The sequence below is a fragment of the Schistocerca cancellata genome, chromosome 4 (assembly GCF_023864275.1).
Source record: "Schistocerca cancellata isolate TAMUIC-IGC-003103 chromosome 4, iqSchCanc2.1, whole genome shotgun sequence".
NCBI lineage: Eukaryota > Metazoa > Arthropoda > Insecta > Orthoptera > Acrididae > Schistocerca > Schistocerca cancellata.
The window spans coordinates 660,541,231-660,559,136 of record NC_064629.1 but is presented as its reverse complement, the minus strand read 5'-3'; positions in this window follow the sequence as shown (position 1 = coordinate 660,559,136).

Sequence of the window (17,906 nt, the reverse complement as noted above, 5' to 3'; positions counted from 1 at the left end):
CGTTAATACAGAACAGGTCATGTGATCATAGCATACTGAGTAGGTTAATTTGTATGTGTCCTTAGTCTTGTATCAGTACTCAAGCCACCAAAAATTAAAATCGTATGTTTAGGCCACTTCTCAAAGTGTACAATTAGTTTCTGTAAAACCTGCACAGATATACCAATATCACTATCTGTTGTGCAGTTATACACGTACAATTGTAAGATTTTACAGTGACAGAACAACACCACTGTTTCCAGTAAATTTTCTGTACAGTAATCATTCACAGCAAGGGCACTGCAATGCAAGTCTATGTCACTACTAACATACATTGAGCACCCCCCCCCCCCCCCAGTTTTGTATTCATCTACAGTAACCCATTACTAAGTCAAACACACAATTATAACTGCAGTTGATATTCGCTTGGCCAGTGTTAGTTAATCTATACCACTGTGAAAAGACAAGCCATTGTTTAATATTGTAAACAAAAATCTGGAAATGTACTTGACTGATTTACTTGAAATGTTTGCACAATGCCCTAATAAATGCTTAGATGGATGTAGGCTACATTTTTAATTGTATGTGGTAATGGGAAACACTGTTAGCAGAAATCTCAAAAAGGTCTTGACCAATTTATTTCAAATTTTTACATGATACCCTAATAAACATTCAGGGAGACACTGGCCATATATTCTTTTAAAGACCAACTACCAATTTTCTGTTAAAACTGACTGTGCCAAATAAAATGTTTGCCATGCTCTGCTGTGAAAATGTATAGTTTTGTTTTCTTTCTCACAATCAGTTTCAATTATGATAGCTGGGCACTTAAACTGCTAGACAAATTATTTCTTCCATATATGTTCTACCTCATTATATATACTTTAAATGCAAACTGTAAACACAAAACTATACTGTTTTGTTTTATTCCTTGCAGTCTGTTTTCACAGGAAACAGGAACATTGTATTTATGGTTTATGATTAGAATACTACTATGGAAACTAAAATTGTAATAACAAGCAAGGCTCAAGCTCAGAGAGAGAAGGGGGAGAGAAGAGATGGCCATTGGCAGGGAGGGAGGAAATGGATATAGAGAGGGCAGAGGAGGAGATGGACAGAGAGAAGGGGAAGGAGATGGTAGGCGTCAGAGGGACAGGAGGAAACAGAGACGTAGGGGAGAAGGAGATTAGGATGTATGTCCAATTTCCATACATATTTAGCAATTGTGAAGCAAAACAAACATGCAGTAGCTTGTTTGCTTTCACACATAGACTGGATACTTCCTCTTTTTTTTCCGTATAGAGCTTGATTATTTTCAGACACTGACTGACAACTTACTTTTAGTGTCTTAGCTCGACTCTTTTTTACACACTGACTGGTCACTTGTTTTCAACAAATTCACATGCTCAGGATATGTCAACTTGCCGTTTATATGGATGGGTGGGAATGTTTAGTTTCTTTTCTACAGTACACCTGTTACAATCTTTTGCACCAGAATATAAAACTCCCTTTTAAACCAGGAGGAGTAAATTATTTCTACCTGTAGTACTGTGGTTGTGAATTGCCGAGTTCATCCTAAAGTTTCCGTTATCCACAAATACCGTTAGGGAATATATGTATTGGCATTTAAGTATAAGAAGCCTGAAGAGGCTTCAGCTAGATCTTCAGTTATCAGCTTCAATCTTGATGACATTGAGTGCAAATAAATGTTTATTTATGGATGAACATAAACAAACATCTTTCCTCCACCGACCATTTGAATTTAGTGGACAAATGATGTAGAGAGTGTGTTGGATCCCACTCTTATATGACATTTGGGGTAAAAACAAACAGGAGAATGTTTACAGAACTTGGCAATGTTAACACAGCAGTAGGCCTATTGCTATGAAATTTCTACGATTGTGGTGAGATGGCCCCATCTCCATAACCAAGGTTGCTAACAAAGTTCTGTGTGGTGGCTCTCAACTTGGATGCAAGTCATCCTGGTGGTGGAAAATTTTCAATGCCAGTATTTGGGTGACAAAGGGATGAGAGGTGATGGCGTAAAGTTCGTGATCACATTTTGCACTAATGTCCTGGATTACATTTGTACCTTCTCACACTGTCTCATGATGTGAAGGCATGTGACACTTTCTGTTCTTCAGATTGAGAGTTAAGCTCAGCAGCCGCAACGTACTTTTTGAGAACAGTAGGCCCATGGACCGGCACTGGGTTTCATCCTACTGCAAACCAACTCCATTACAACCTCACCGAGTGCAGTGACACTTGATTCCTACATCTGCTCTCCTGTGCTCATTTCCTGAGTGTGGTACAACTTTCATTTTGATGATGAAATGGTATGAAGGAACAAACACAAGATTATCATCTGACATCTATACATCGCTTTGTTTCTGCAGCAGTTCAGTGCGCCAGTCTTACCTGCAAGAAGTTTTACCCAAACTTATTTACCTGCAGTTGCAATGAAATTTATTGCACTAAAGTACTTCCAAGAAAGATATTTTCTTCAATATTACAAATAATTGTACAGCTAAACTTTTTCAATATATCCTCAGGTATTAGGCCTACACTTCAGCTAACATAATATACAAATTGTCAAATTTTTAACTGGAATATCTGTAAATCCCACTCTCTTCCTTGCACCTAATCAACCTCAACACATCTAGATATACATCTGACTGGACGTAATCAGTCTTAATGCATCTACTACATCTACAACCGCATATAAGGAAATCATTACTAATTACTACAAGGCATAAGATTTTGTGGGATTGTATGTGTTTCACAAGACAAATAGAATTTTCATTACCAGAACAAGTAACGCAAAACATTATCTATAATCCCTCTCAGATCACATTGGCAACTTGAGTTCAGATACTCACAATCACTTTGAATACTTATGCTGCAAGTTATCGCTGTTTTAAACAAAGTATGCCTACTCAGGCATTCCCTACAATCTACGTCTACAGGATGTTCTCTCCCAGGTAATGTAGGTACTTAGACACAGAGGGAACTGCATCTGGAAAATCACAAGGATTATTATAGCTTTCCAGTAGAAGTGGGCAAAGCATGTAGACCTACGTGTTATCAAATATTTTTCACAACTGTAGGCCTATTTCAGGTAACTTGCATTATTTAATCACTGACTTCCTCTAAAATGTCCCTACATAAAACGAGAGTAAATGCTTCAACACAATAGCAGATACAACATCAAGATTGAGAGAGAAGTATCACAGATAGGAAATGGGGATAACAACAATTAATAAAGACAAACATTGACTTCTACATTTCTTGTTTTCAAAGTACACAGCAAAATTGATCTCTGAACTGTCAAGCAGCTTTAAACTTGTTCTTCAATTTCTCCTTAACCACATTTATTCTTTTAGTACAGATAGTCTGTTTTCAATTTCTGAGATACATGTAAATCAAAATTGGTGCAAATTTACTTAATATATACTGTTCAGAATAGTGGGCTTTACAAATTGTTATTCCTGATTACTGCAATAGGTAAAAAATGAAATGGACTGGATTCACTTGTTTACTGACTGCAGAGTCCCTTCAGTGCTCCCCAGTTGGCTGCACTCTGATGACAAATTGTACCAACTGCCATCAGCTCTATTTGCAGTTGCTTATAACATAGATAATAAGAACTTTTAAAGTAGTGCCTGAAACTGAGCTCTGAGTGAAGAGATATGCGACTACCTGCCTCCAAATTTTGCATATGCCTCTGATCAGACTACCAACACATCATGGTCTGCAAATATATTTGCCCTTCTTACAACCCACTGATTTGTTGCTTATTCACATCATAATAAAAAATTGTCTCCAAAGACACTTCATCAAGGAACAAAGCAACATATTTATCATTTTTGTGCACTGCCTCGGCTTCTGCTTTTATTACATTCATCACTGCAGGACTCAATCCTGGCTTGGAAGGTGCAACACACAATAGAGGTTTCATATGAGTCACAGAAGGAAGGCAAAAATGAACTAACAAATACCTGTATGGGCAAGGGTTTTGCTTGTATAAGGACAGAGCAAATTCCTTGTCTTCATATGTCCATTGCCTAGCTCTTGTTGCTGCTATCGTACAAAGCTTTAAGCGGTTTTCGTTCATTTTTCCCATGGTGTAGCTTTGTTTTAAGTTCTGGTAGCCCTGTTAAAGCATTCCTATGAATCTTGGACTTTTTCGATTATCTGAATCTTAAGTCTGCTTTTGAAACTCCACTAGCCAAAACTCCCTCCGCCTTCACAGCTTACAAGGACTACTCCACATCAGATGCAACTCTTTAGTTTGTCTTGGAAATCTGTAGAAATGCTTATTGTTAACTTTCTCCATTTAACCTACGTAACATGCAGATGAAAAACGCTGGAATTTATAGTAGTATTCAACGTCAATTTCTTGAGTGGATTATTCTGAAAGACGCAAAATTCCTTACTACATTCACTAGAAACAACTGTTGATGACACATCAGTCGTATTTAAAGAAACAAAAGGAAACCACACAAGTTGATTCGCGATTTCCATATAGCTATCACCGCTGTGGGGCTGTGTAGATGCTTTATTTGCGAAGGTTTCCATCATGCTCCTAAGTAAAAGATGGGTGGGATAATCAAATGTAAACGATCTCATTATGGTACCTAGTCTTAGAGGATGCCTCTGTTAATTATACGGTTTATAATTTAAAACAGATACAGCCACACACACAATTTAAAGAATGTTATTTAAAGCACATCAATGCCGGTTTGGATTTGTCACAATTCCATATTACGATGTCTGTGAAAGATTTTATTGCTTTTCTGCTATCGCTTCGTTCTGCAATCGTTATTGCGCACCACTATAAACAAAACGTTTTGTATTTGTGAACTTTCAACAGATTTTTTTGCTTTTTAACCGTAATAGGAACACACAAGACATGACCGTAAAGTAAAATAAAACATGAAATATGTCGTAAACATACTTGGTGTGCCGGCACATTGCATGCTTTATTTAACTTAATATCATTCCATTTGTTTATATGTAGCTTAAAATGGAAAAAAATTCTCTTCCCAGTTAATCGGATTTTGAATGAAGAACTTTTACTCTTAGGGCAGAAAATGTACACTGCGAAACGAGACCCTAGCAGGAAAGTAAGAAAATCTATAGGCGCCATCTTACACGGATTTGTAATAAATCCGAAATCGGTGATGGTTTGATTTCAATAAACTTTTTTGAACCATAATCGTGGCTGGCTGCTTTTTAAATTCTAAAATTTATAACTGTACTGCAGCCATGACTGCTTACAACCTTCCCCTCGCAAAATCAGTCCCTGAACAACTTGAATCATCCCTTTTAAGGCTTTATTAAATGGCCAACCCTCCTCCTTTATCCGGGCTTGGGACCGGCAACAGCTTCCGCAGATAACTCACTGCACAGAAGCTGCAGGCGGAGTTAAAGGGATTAACAACCATATTTAAATACGCATAACAACAAAGATAACATAGAGTTGTACTCCTATTTTACATTTCTCTCTCAGAAGGCGTGGGGCACAGAGTCGGAGATTTAAAAGGAGAAAGAATGCCAAGACAAACGAGTGTGGAACCAATGCAATGAAATTTATTGCTCTTTTATTCCTGTGGGCGTAACGGTAGCAGTTCCTGGCATAAATAATTTATTTTTTGTCTTAAGTTTTCTACGTAAATAGTGTGGTACTTCAGTAGTTTAATAAAATTTTGCAATGACACGTAACGTAAGACAGCTCAGCAAGCACTCGTTACTACGTGTTTCGTAACGTCTGCACGAGATGGCAGCACGAGTATCCTCTATCTCTGACGTGAAGGATGAACAACTAGCAGCAGACATAATGTACATCTGTGGTACAACTATATTTTCGCGGAGCTCATCGGATTTCAGAATATTTACCACATCTTTTAAATAAATGTCCGTCCAGATGAAACGCAAAGACAAGAACCACTGGACACGTCCAGGAAATTTTTCTACTTTCCTTTTTATTATTTATTTATATACACGAATAGCCCTCCTTGAGGATACGATAAATGGACTGATTTGATTTGATTGATTTATTATTGGTCCTGTAGATCATACAATTTGTACAGCAAAGCACATCATGATATAGGACACACAGTCTAACATGACAGTCGCGACTCTTTGCCTCGATTTTGTTGCCAGCAGCGCTCCAAGCGGCCGGTAGGTTGAACTGTGAGTTCGGCGCGATCGTGAAAGCGAATAGTGATTGTTTATTTTGATTTATACAATGGATTTTACCATCGGGAGCTTTTGTAGCGCAATAAATTGCAGCAGCAATAAGAAGAAGACACCACAGCTGTCTTTTTTAGGTTTACTATGGATCCTGAGAGGTATATACCATCATGTTACTAAACTGTTTCGTCAGGATTCATTTGCAAATGTATGTGTATCAATCGTGAATGTTTCGTTTTAGGAGCAAAAAAATGGCTAGTTAATAGCAGACGAGAAGACCTTATGAAGAAAGACCCGGTTTACCTGTATAATAATATTAGGTTTTGTTCGCTACATTTCGAACAAGACCAGGTCATGAACGCAGACAATAACAAACTCATGTGGAATGCAGTATCCACACTGTTTGACATTCCAGATAAGCCACCTCAACTGACGATGAAGAAGAAGCTGCCACAAAGATTCGACAGTCAATCTAAAGCTGTAAAACAGTCCTATGACACAGAAGCAGCTAGTTCAACTCTCCATTTATTAGTGCCAGATTCGTGAGAATCATCAACACAAGACCTGCTTTGACGATGAAGTGGTTAGATTAAGTGCAGCTGTTCGTGTCTTACAAAAGCGTGTGAAGTGTCAGAATGTGCAGATCTCTAGACTTCGAGCGAATCTATTATGGGACAAGGTAAATACTTACAGACAGATTGTTCGAAAATTAATCAAATTTTTGGTTTTTCGTGAAATGTAATGTAATCAGCTCATTATGGTTTCAGCATATTTCTCCCACTATTTGTCAGTTGCTTGTCCCACGTAGAATAATATAAAGATGAAGGTCGTGGAAACAAGTGACAATGACAAACACAGTAGGCCTACAGAACGGTAAACGAGCTGTCCATCGCTTTTGCATGTGGAGGTACAGGTCTGTGCTTCTTACATGTGAATCTGTGTGTTTACATTCTTTTGATATCAACGTGGTAAGCTGCAATTCTGTCCAATGTCACAAATGTTTGTTCACGAATGTGTTGTTGCTTGCCACTCTATTCATGGTTTTTGTCCATACTTGCGCTTATTTTAGAATCATTTTTAGAAACATATATGCCTTCTGATACTACACAAACTCTTGGAGGCAAGAAACTAACTCGAATAATTGGGAAATTACGTAGGGAATGGATGCAAACAAACATTATGCTTACGACGCGTCTGACGTTCACCTTACCTGCCGCGCTGAGCGCTAGTGTTGCTCCATCTGTCAAACGGCAACTTTTACAGCAGTGAGGTTCGCGACTGTTATGTTAGACTGTGGTACATAGTTCACATAGCAGAATACATATATGAGATACAGACAGAATATAGATAAGATACAATAATTAAATTATCTTACTAAGTAGAAACATCTACAACTGAATAAACAGCTTATTGCAAGTAATTAAAATTTTGTTTCAAGAAATCCATGTACGGAATAGAAACAGTGATGTAGTAGCAATTTCCTTAATTTAATTCTCATTATTTCTGGGTTTTTGCATGTTTTTATGTCTGTTGGGAGGTGATTGTATATTTTAATGCCCATACATTTAACCCCATTCGCATATAATTTTGTGTTGTGGGTTATAATTTGTAACTGTGTTTTGTTCCTGGTGTCATGCATGTGGCAATCTGCATTTCTGTCGAGGGCATCCAAGTGCTGTACTCTAAAACAAGCTAGTTCCAATATATAAGGGCATGCTAGTGGCAGGATTTTGAGCTGTTGAAATAGTGGTTTACAGTGTTCAGTTCTTTTTTTTTACATTTCATTATTCTTACTACTTGTTTTTGTAACTTGAAAACTGTGAGAGACTTGGAGCTCTTTCCCCAGAAGATTAGGCCATAGATCAAGACAGACTCATACAGGGCATGGTACACCAGCTTCAAGGTATCTACAATGGCTGTGTCTGTTAATGATCGTAATAGGTAGCAGGTTTTACTAAGCTTTTGTGACAATGCCTCAATATGTGGTTTCCAATTTAGTGTGTTACTGATTGTAAGTCCAAGAAATTTGGTGTCCTGCCTGTTCGTAATGTCATCTTTGTCGATAACTATAGCTGCATTGAAGGGGGTTTTATTTTGTCTAGTATGGAAGTTCATACTTACAGTTTTTTGAGTATTTATGAGTAGTCTATTTGATTCAAACCACGATTGTAAATGACAAGTAGTTTCATTAACTGCATCTTGCAATGTGTCACCTCTACTGGTTATCAGGATATTTGTGTCGTCCGCATACAGAAAGAAACTGGCATTTGGTATGTGTTCTGGGAGATCACTTATAAACAATATGAAAAGAACAGGGCCAAGGACAGATCCCTGAGGGACGCCATTTGTTGTATGTAGTATATCTGACCTGCAGTTCCTGAATGTGTCTGATTTTCTTATTTCTACATATTGCTTCCTTTGACTAAGGTAGCTATGGAACCAATTGTTGGCTACACCTCTAATCCCATACTTATGGAGTTTCATAAGCAGCAGCTTGTGGTCAACCATGTCAAAGGCCTTGGACTGATCAAGAAATATACAGACAGCAGGTTGTTTATGGTCAACGAAACTTGAGTACTTTTCTAGAAATGCATACAGAGCATGTGTGGTGGACCTATTTTTCCGAAGTCCGTGTTGGGAAGATGTGATTATGTTGTTAGAATTTAAACATATTTCTAATCTAGTTAACGTACAGTAGTCAAATATTTTTTAAGGTAGATAGTATAGCAATTGGCCTATTGTTTGTCACGTTCGTTTTCTCTCCCTTCTTGTAGGGAGGTATAATTTTAGCAAGTTTTAGCTGGTCTGGAAATGTTCCGTTTAGAAATGAGGTATTTATGATATTTGACAGGGGTCCACTGATGTAATTTGAACACTTATGAAGTAAGGAGCAGGGTATCAAATCATGCCCTGCAGAATAAATCTTTTTGGCTTTTTTTTTTTTTTTTTAAATAATATCTTCAATTTCATGCGGTGTTGTAGGAGATAGGAAAAAGGAGTTCAGATGAGTATTATTTTTGAGACAAGGGTGTGCAGTGTTTGGAGAGTTAGTCAGGAGATTTGTGGGAGGAGAGTGAACAGTATGTAAAGAGTTGGTTAGGAGATTTGTGGAAATTTCTGAAAAATAGCAGTTGAATTTATTGGCAATTTTATGTGCATTTTCAGTCTTTTGTCCTTCTATATTTAGTGTGATTTTATCCTCTATCCTTAACTTTCTACCAGTCTGTTCATTTATTATACCCCTGATGCGCTAAAAAAGCTCATAATGATAAAACTATTAGGTGCTCTTCCAACATTTGTTGGAAGAGCACCTAATTTTTTTATCATTATGAGCTTTTTTAGCACATTTTATAACTCCTGTATGCGTTTTTGTAATTTTTATAGTATACCTTGAACTCTTTGGATTTGCCACTGTCGAGTTTGCTAAGTCTGTGCAGCAGCCTCATCTTTTTTGATAAAGTTTTAATGCCTTTTGTGACCCAAGCATTCTTGTTTTTTGTTAGTGATACTCTTTGTTTTCTCTGGGAAATGGCAGTTAAAGTAATATTCAAATTACTGCAGAAAATTGTCATATTTTTCATTTGTTGTTGAGGAAGTAAATACACTTTGCCAGTCTTCTTTCTCTAAGCTAAGTACAAAGTTGTTTATGTTGCTATCACTATAACTTCTACATTTAATAACTGTTTCTCCTGATGGGAGTACATTGAATGGTGGATTAAAATATATTGTTAGTGGACTGTGATCTGAAAAACCAATATTTATAATTTTTACAGTGCAATCAGTGTTAGTAGCAACCTGATCAAGACAGCTGTTTAATCTTGTAGGACATATAACTTTCATATTTAAGTTGAATGACATCATTAAATTTACTAATTGGGACTTTCGAGCAGATTCTTCGAGGAAATCAATGTCGACAGCTTCTTTGTGTTAATTTTCGTTACTTCCAGACTTCCTTCATCCTTCCAGATTGTTATTCCGTTTCTTCCTGGGTTCACTTTCTTCTGATTGCAGACCTCGTCTTTTTTCTCATGAAATTCTGCCTTTTGGGTTGCTTCCCGAAGAAGTATTCTGTTATCTATTATTGCTTCCCTAAGAAGTATTCTGTTATCTATTACGTTCATTCTAAGTCCAGTGTATTTCATATCATTGTCAATTTCAGTGAACAGTGTAGGTTTGGATTTGTAGCTGGTTAGTAAGTTGAAGACCTGCTTCGTTGGTTTCTTAGTATCCATTCGGTATATGTGCCCATAAAACTGTAATCTTCTTTTCCTCACCACATCAATTAGCATTTTCACTTTCAAATAGAGCTATTGATAGTTATATATATATTTTTGTCATTTGGAATGCCCTTACTATTTCATATACGATACTCTGCTTTCCATGGTATCGTTCCTTTTGTACTGCTTGTTATCAGTTCTCCTAGGTACTGATATTTAAAGAAGTTTGTTTTAGATGTTGTGTTGTGATGAATTAAGATGTGGAAGGGTATCATTGATGTTTTTCATGAAGTGTGTTTTTTCATATGATACTTTAGCCCTATTTTGCCTCCTTCTGTCTGTAGTTCTGTGATTTGTTCTTTGGCACTATCTAGTGAGTCAGTAATTAATGCCATGTGATCTGCAAAAGCTAGAAAGTCTGTGGTTATTTTATTTGGGTTTCTCCATCGTTTATTTACGGAGATACCGGGGTCAATCTTATAAGACATAACACACACCAATAATGTGTACTTAGTACCTATATATTGGTTTTAGTCTGTTATTTGATTAACGTGGGATATGGGGATATACCACACAATATTGACGACCACTTTTTTCAGAATATTTTACAATATTGTATTTACTTATACATCTCAGAATGGAAGTGTGTGTATTTACAAGCAGTGCCATGCCTTGTATGGAATATATTGAAGTCTTCTGCCTTACTTACCAGCAATTCAACCACACACTTTAATGTCAAAGTAGCTTATGTTAATATATTTCACCATTTTGTTGAATATGCTAATTGCACTCGTCAGTATTCCATCGTGCTCAGGTAGTTAGTAACACATACTGTGTGATTATCGAGTGGCCAACAGAAAACAAGATCAACAGCTGTAAATTATCAGTGTTTGTGGATCACGTAAGCAGGGAAGATACAGTCAAGCTAGCAGGAGTTGATGGCATACCCAGCAGTAACTTGCGGTTCTTCCTGCCAAATATTATTGACCCCGTCACTTATTATGCAACTCCTCATTACAGACAGGCATCTTTCCTGATCAGCTAACAACATCCAAAGTGATTCCAATTCTCAAAGTTACTGGCAAACATAAAGTGATAAACTGTCGCCCCATTACATTAACAGCCTGTTTTTCAAAAGTATTAGAAAGATAATGTACATTAAGTTAGTACAGTTTATAAACAAATATGGATTATTAGCGAGTCCTCAGTATGGTTTGCAAAGTAAGAAATCAAGTAAGATGGTAATCGACGAACATATAACCACTGTTTTAAAAGCCATTGATGAAAAACAGAAAACAGCAGGTGTATTTTTAGATTTAACTGAAACTGTTGACATGGTAAACCACAGAACACTTATAAATAAGCTTTGGGTACTATGGTAGTATGGGATTAGCAATTCAATACATTCGTTCATTTCTCAGAGACTACAAAAAAAAAGTGTGCATTAGAAATGTAGATGGAAAAGTAAGAATACCTGTCAGAAGAACACCCAGTCAACTTTGTGGTACCTCAAGTGTATTTTAAACAATAAATCATGGCTGGATAACTCTGTGGTTCACCTTCTCACTACAGAGCATAGACCAAACAACATTTTATTGATAGGACTTTCATATGGTTGCAAAAAAAGGACAATTTTTGTAGGACCTTTATATATATATATATATATATAAAAAGAAAGATGATGAGACTTACCAAACAAAAGCGCTGGCAGGTCGATAGACACACAAACATACACACAAAATCTAGCTTTCGCAACCAATGGTTGCCTCGTCAGGAAAGAGGGAAGGAGAGGGAAAGACAAAAGGATTTGGGTTTTAAGGGAGAGGGTAAGGAGTCATTCCAATCCCGGGAGCGGAAAGACTTACCTTAGGGGGAAAAAAGGACAGGTATACACTCGCACACACACACATATCCATCCTCATATACACAGACACAAGCAGATATATATATATATATATATATATATATATATATATATATATATATATATAATTAAAATTATTCAGTTCTGAAATATTTAGTCAATAATTACTTTCTATATGCTTTAAATTCGGCTTGAATCATATTCAGGCCTACAGGAGCCACAAAATACATAGGTATTCAGTCAATAAATTCCCCATCTACTGATTTTATAGTTACAAGCTCAACACTTACAACCTTTAACACTGGATAAATCGGGGATTAAACACTGTTCTAGTTTAAAATTCTTTGATGCTGGGCCTGTTAAACTGTTGCTTGATCAAAATGTGTCTCTCTCACCTCTCCTCTCTTCTCTACCACATTAGGCCATGCATTGCACGATAGTGCTGATGAGCATCTTGTGAAAACTTTTGGGCTGTCTGTCTCTTCCATGCCGGGTGTAGAATACTCGGTGTTGCAATTGCCTACAATACTGTCAACTGCTTCTACTGTTGACAGGCTGGACTTGGAGCCATATTGTGAGTCACTTAGAATATTTTTTACAGACAACTTTGACCGATTTGGAGCTTTATGTAATTTTTTTAGTTTTCAGTTTAGTTTATTAGCATACTTTGCATCACTTGTATGATATGGGAACTGTCACAATTCTTCAAATTAATACAACAAAATATAAAATTATTATTTTACAATGTTTTAAAAATGACACAATGAACTAATGCATTGGAGTTAAACATCCTCTCTGAACAAGTAAATAGGATTCGACATACATATAGTACACTTCAAGAACACACATTTATCACATCATTTACAGTCAAGAGGAAACAAATGAAATATAAGATTTACAATGAGAACAGCGTGATTGTACTGATAATGAAGTAGATATAAGTGTTTGTTGGTGATTTAGGGATACAAAATATCCCTCCATGTTATAAAGACATTTATTTAACAGTTAACTTTCTAATTTCAGACTTAAATTGTCCCTCCTCTACGATTCCCTTGATGCAAATTGGCAGAGCATTATACAGCTTTATTCCATAAAAACTCAAATGTTTTTGAGCTTTTTGTTTTTCTTGCTGTTTCTACTGCAGATTCTTACTGGTACATATATCATCATTTTGGAAATCTGAATTTATATGTAAACTACTCAAGTGTGTTCTTGTGCATAGTACTCTTTTGAATACATACAAATATGGTGCTGTATGTGTTTTTAACTGCATGAATGAAGGCCTGCAGTGTGTTTGTGGAGAGCTGTGTGTAATAATTCTAATGGCTCTTTTCTGTAATTTAAAAATGTTTCTCAAATGAGATTTTGTTACACCCCAGAACATTATTCCGTAAGATACAATAGAGCAGATACAAGAAAAATGCACTAATCTTGCAAAATCTGTGCTACAAGAGGAATTATTCGTAATGCAAAACGAGCAGAACTGAGTTTTGAGGATATGCATATGACATGGTCTTTCCAGCTCAAGTCATGATCAGTATACATGCCCAAAATTTTTGTAGACTGTACTTTCTGTGTTCCTGGTCACCCAATAATAAATGGTCATCCTTTTCATTTACTTTACTATACTGGCATGCAATTTGTTTTGTTTAAATTAAGTTCTAACTTATTAGCATTAAACCACTGTTGCACACGATTCAGAACTTTTTCAGCTGTAGTGAATAAAGATTTTCTGTCTTCACTTATAATTTTGTTTGTGTCATCTACAAATAACATAATTTTGGATGAACTGTTTGGGATTTTAATGTCATTATATAGATCAAGAAAAATAATGGGCCAAGAACTCTAACCTGCAGGACACCTGCTTCCACTTTCTTAGCATGTGATGCTTTATTTTTACTTATTTTAAGGTGAGTTCCACAACTTAAGTTCTATCTTGGAGACAGGATTCAAACAATTTCCTCCCAATTCCTCCAATGCCTATTGCCTCCAGTTTGTCAAGTATAATTTGATGGTTTACTGTATCAAAAGGCCTTGGAAAGCTCTAGGTTGATTCCCACCACACTTTTGCTATTGTGTAAATTCATAACATACTCTTCTGTATAGGCTTGCATAGCTGTTTCTGTGTTGTGACCTGTATGAAAGATATGCTGGCAATAATTCAGAATACTGAAGGTGTCAAGGTAGCTTATGAGTTGGATTTTTATCAGTTTTTCAAATATTTTTGAAAAAGATTGAAGGAAGGATATAGGTCTGTAGTTTCCTACCTTCCATGCATCTCCATGTTTGAATAGTCGTCTAACCTGAAAGATTTTCAGCCTCTAGGGGAACACACCTTACTGAATGAGAAACTGGCAATATCTATCAGTGGTTCAGTGGTTTTAAACTCTGGGAGGCAACTTTTTTTTTTTTTTTTTCACTGGCACTTCGTCCATTCCTGCAGACATTTTTGATTTCAGACTATTACTTACTTTCAACGTTTCATGTTCATCTGTGGGACTTATTATCAAACTGCTGACTACTTTGATGTTTTTATTTTCTCTTGTTTGATAAAGTTCTTGCTTAGTTTCTCAGGTACACTTCGAAAGTAATTATTAGTGTAACTTTATATCTTATGGAAAACTGTTTTTACTCAGTATCACAGTATCTTAAAAACAGAATTTGTAAATATACTGTACATCTGATGCCAGGAAGCTCTCCTTAAAAATATGTACGTACAAGTATTGTAAAAATGAAAGTGCAAAAGTGCCAAATTGCATTATATGTGAAAGATATCCCACTTACCTAAAGAAAATTATGTAAAATCCCCAAGTAAAGAATTTTCTGTTGCAAATTATGCTCAGACAAACATCATAAAAATGACCCTACCAAATAATACTCGATATAACAGTATTGAAATTAATGAAATTTTGTCCAACATCTAGGGTAAAATATATGTACATAAAAGATCTTGGGATGTAAATAAATAAATAAATAAATAAATAAATAAATACAGACAAAGCTTCCATCTTTATTGTTATGTTATCTTTAGATTTAAGTACAATATCCTGTTCCTTACTGTCTCTTTCATTTCTCTTTGAACAATTTCTCATGGAGTTCTTGATTTATTGGCTGACTTCCTTTTAATCTAGCATTATTTAGTATTTTTGCTAGATTAATTATCCTTCTATACACTTTTTGTAGTTTGTTACTTTTTTTAATTAGAATCAGTACAAGCTTTCATTTCAGAGTCGTGGAAGAAGTTTTTATATGAGATGTGATCCATGAATTTCTGTGTCTATTCCTATGTGAGTTGATTTTGACTAATCTTTTTGGAAAGAACATTTCAAAATCTGTTATGAAAAGATAAGAGAAAACATTGTATGAAGCAATACTGCTCCTCAGGATTGGTTAGACAGTGTGATAGCAAACTGGTTGCAGTTTTCAGTGGAGAAAATTGGTTTGTACATATGATGTACTGTTTTTGTATTTATCTGAACTGTGAAAACTTTAATGAGTGCATTGTGATCAGATATGCCTAGTTCAATATTCAAAACTTCTCTATCTGAGGTTTCTATATTTCAAAATAAATTTGCTATGAGACATTTTGAAGCATTTGTTAGCCTTTTAAGGTTATCTAAATTTGAATACAAATTCAAACTGTGTAAAATATTGTGTATTGTGGAATTGAATTTTAATTGGACTTTTTACCAACACATTGGCAAAAAAAAAAAAAAAAAAAAAAACCTCCTGAACAGGCTATGAAGGCCCAACAGTACTGACTGGCCGCCGTGTAATTCTCAGCTCGTAGGTGTCACTGGATAGGGATATGAAAGGGCATGTGGGCAGCACACCGCTCTCATGGCCATAGGTCAGTTTCTGAGACTGGAGCCGCTACTTGTCAATCAAATAGCTCCTCAGTTTGCCTTACAAGGGCTGAGTGCACCCCCACTTGCCAACAGTGCTCGGCAGACCAGATGGTCACCGATCCAAGTGCTAGCCCAGTCCGACAGCACTTAACTTTGATGATCTGATGGGAACCGATGTTACCACTGTGATAAGGCCATTAGCACATTGTCATTAAAGTCCCTACATATAAATCTTGATGATTTCTCATCATGTGAGATACTCAGCAGTGCCTCAAGCTTATTAATAAAAATAAAAAAATTCGTCACTATATGGTGTTCAGTACACTGACATGACCATTATTTTTCTCCTTTTTTCCATTCAGTTGCACTGCTGTAGCCTCATTGTTCATATGCCACTGCCGGGAGTACTACATATTGCAGTATGGGTTTTTGCTCTCTCTGCTATTCTGTACCAATGAAAGAGGCAATTTGAAATGTAAACCACTGCTTGTTTACCATTCAGAAACTCCATGAGCCTTCAAGAAGAGCAAAATCGAGAAGAGGTTAAATGTGATGTGGAGATCAAACAACTACAAGTTTTGGGTGTCATGTGATTTTGTGATTGGATCAATGAAGTATCTGGTCCTTCGGTGAAAACATATTTGCTTGAGATGAATCTGCCATTCCCAATTCTTGCATGTTATGGACAATGCTCATGCCCATTCTCAAGGCCTACGAGTCCAACTCCTTGAAGAATTTCAATTCATCAAGATCCAATTTCTGCCTCCCAACACCACTCTGTTACTCCAGTCTATGGACCTGCAGATTATTTCCAACTTTAAGGAGCTCTGCACCAAAGCACTCTTGGAAATTGCTTTGGGCTGACTGAAGCTATCAATCTCACTCCAGTGAGTTTTGGTAATATCACTTCAACATCATTGCCTGTGTCAAGATGATCTAAAAGGTGTGGGAAGGGGTTACCAAGTGAACTCTCACTTCTGCTTGGAGGAAGCTTTGGCTGGAGTGCATTGTTGAATGTGACAGGCATTTGAGGCAGTACCTGTGAAGCCTGCAGTCAACGAGATTGTGTCTTTGGTCAAAAGCATTGTACTAGAAGTGGATAGTAATGATACTGATGAGCTTGTGAAGATCACAGCCAAGAAATGACCACTGAAGAGCTTATGGAGTTGCAGCATGTTTCACAGCAGGATGTTGTGGAGAGGAGTTCTTCAGAGGAGGAGGAGGAGGCAGTAACAGCAAAGAAGCAGTCTTCTGATGCAATAAGAGAAATGCTGAAAGCATGGGAATCGGTTGCATTGTACACTGAAAATCAACACACTAATAAAGCAGTGGCTACGTGCACTAGAAATTTATTTGACGATAATGCTGTATCGCAATTTCTCCAAGTGTTGAAGCATTAGCAGAAACGAATGACTATAGATAGCTTCCTAGTAAAAAAGAATTAGTTATGTTTAGTGGATAATAAAGTACATATACTGCCCTGGAACAAATTATGCTCACTACGCAAGGTTCCACTGTACTACCAAGGAAGAAGTTAACGTTTGTAATTTTCTGTAATGTATTTCTTAGCACTCTTATGACAAGTGTATCTTCATTTCTATTAACATCATTAGCGCCTCCTATTATTACACAGTTGATTCCAGGAGTCAGAAAATTTTCACAGAACTACCCGTAAGGGATACCTGGTTTCATTACTCCACCAACTTTGAGCATAGCTTGTATGTTAGACATGTCAGCTAAACCTTTTCCATGATTGCCTGAAAGTATGTAAATATCTTCTTTGTTCTTACCGATAATTGTTAT